The following is a 2,512-nucleotide window of genomic DNA, read 5'->3' on the forward strand; positions in this document are numbered from 1 at the left end:
CTGGCACAGGCTGCTGCGGTCGCTGATAATTGTTCACATACTGAACATATTCATTAACAAGAGAACACTGATCCGTAACAAGAGAACCTGCACAAAGCTCATAGACAATAGCTATCTGATTGACTCCATAGTTGGCTAAAGAATCGACCTTCATAGACAGCGCTTGGAGCTGCACTGTAATAGCTGTAGCTGCATCAACTTCCAGAATACCTGCTACCTTCCCAGGCATTATCCATTGAGTTGGATTGTGATGCTCGTTTACTGCCATAGTTTCAATAAGATTATAGGCTTTAGTATAGCTTTTGGCCCACAAGTCGCCTCCAGCTGCTGCATCGAGCATGGGCCGAGATTGGGCCCCCAAACCATTTAGAACCCAGTGATCACCATCCAGTCAGGCATACCATGATGTGGACACTTTTTCAACATCTCCTTATAGCGCTCCCAAGCTTCGCACATAGATTCTATTGGTTGATGTGCAAACTGAGTAAGAGCACTCCTCATAGCCGCAGTCTTGGCCATTGGATAAAACTTCACCAAAAACTTTTGTGCAAGATCTTCCCAAGTAGTGATGGACCCAGCTGGTAAAGAATGTAACTAGTCCTTAGCTTTATCCCTCAGAGAGAATGGGAAAAGCCTCAACTTGATAGCATCATCAGTAACACCATTATATTTGAAAGTACTACAGATCTCGACAAAATTCCTAATATGCATGTTGGGATCTTCAGTCGCAGCACCTCCGAAAGAAACATAATTCTGCACCATCTGAATAGTGCCCGGCTTGATTTCAAAAGTATTAGCCTGGATAGCCGGATGAATGATGCTTGACTGAATGTCATCAATTTTAGGCCGAGAAAAGTCCATAAGAGCTGGATCTGCTGGAACTATACGATCACCCATGATTACCGGTTCTTTCTGTTCACTCTCTTTATCTGAATCTTCAAAATCTATCTTCTCCGGAATATCAAGAACTGAGTTTGTCTCCTCATCCGTATCTAGAGTCCTCTTGCGAGTGCAAGAACGTGTTGGCATAAACGCTCACTAGAGTACTTGAAACACAACCGGAAACAATAAGTAACAAATCTTAATCAATGAGTCCTAATGACCACTGATGGCAAGTACATAAACTAAACAAATTAACACCAAGTCTTCGGCAGCGGCGCCAAAAACTTGTTTGGCACAAAGCATGCACTAATAATTCACGCAAGTATATGCGTTCGCAAGTAATATAGAATAATTTCTAGTTCATTCCCACAGAGACTCAGACTAATTATATTTAATTAACACTTACTCACCAATGTATGATTACTTCTCAATGTCAAGACAATAACACTTAAGGTTGATTAACTAATTATTAACTACGATTAACTACGAGAATAAAACACTTAAATAACAATTGAATTAACAATATTAAACACACATGAGATCATAACTTCATTACAACTTCCTTCAATAGTTATTGTTATTACCCTCAGCATGTAACGGTGATGATATTAATCGAACAACACGAAACTGATAAAAGCCAACTTTCGTTGCACAAATACCATTCTACCAAGCATCCACAATTAAGATAGAAGTTAAATAGGCATCAATTATGTTGAGACCCTATATGTCTACAGAATTTGATAACATAACGATTTAAGCGCAAGTTATTCATTACGATTACATAGGGCAAGTAAAACAGTTAGAGTTACCCACTAATCATGCATACAATACATGAACATATGCTAGCATGGCAAGTTCTAAATCTCAAGATTCACTGTCGCTTCACAAGAGATTAACAGGATATCTTATATGTTCACGACGCACATAAGACGAATAAGCTCAACCTATACTAGATATCATACAACCATCACATATCAAGGTATTAAACAATTAACTAAAGAAATCCAGAGTAAATTCGCTACGACCCCATGATCACGATTAGCCCATGATAGAACTCATCGTCACCATGGGTTCATATGAAAACATGATAATAACACGACAATATAAAGTAATAAAATACTTATTAAAACAGGAGTACGTCACAAGAGTATTAAGGTTCAAAATAAAGAAAACTAGCATCCACTGTTACAACGAATAAAAGAATCACAAGATAACGTATGCTTCCTCTTCTTTGTTGCGGTGTGCTAAAACGGTCTTCTTAATCTTCTCTCCTTGCTCCTTGCTTGATTGATACTTGATCCTTGTTGCTTGTTATTATGAAACGTCTCTCAAGTAGGTTTATATAAGAGTCCACAAGAAACAGCACCGTCAGAAGCCCTGTAGAATACAAATTAAAAATCTAGAATTAATTTTCTCGACCCCAGGCAGCCGTCCCTGATTCCAAGCGGGCGCCTGCACCTCTAGGCGGTCGCCCCACATCCCAAGCGGGCGCCTGGACAGCTTCTGGAAAAAACAACTTTTTGCTCCTGATTTTGCTGATTTCTTCGCACAACTCCCCACAACTGATTCCAAGTACTTCCCTAGGCTTATTTTTGATGAAATCCCCCTAAATTCGCAAGTTATACCCTGA

The 2,512-nt window shown here is 39.5% G+C and overlaps 1 non-coding gene across 1 annotated transcript; it reads left to right on the top strand.

The window, feature by feature from the left end:
* Positions 1-397: 397 nt before the first annotated feature.
* Positions 398-504, top strand: LOC141680079 (small nucleolar RNA R71). Its single transcript, XR_012558259.1, has one exon. It is a non-coding gene; the product is annotated as a small nucleolar RNA R71 (small nucleolar RNA).
* The last annotated feature ends 2,008 nt before the right edge of the window (positions 505-2,512 follow it).

This window comes from Apium graveolens, chromosome 1 (genome assembly GCF_009905375.1).
Source record: "Apium graveolens cultivar Ventura chromosome 1, ASM990537v1, whole genome shotgun sequence".
In the NCBI taxonomy this organism is placed as follows: domain Eukaryota; kingdom Viridiplantae; phylum Streptophyta; class Magnoliopsida; order Apiales; family Apiaceae; genus Apium; species Apium graveolens.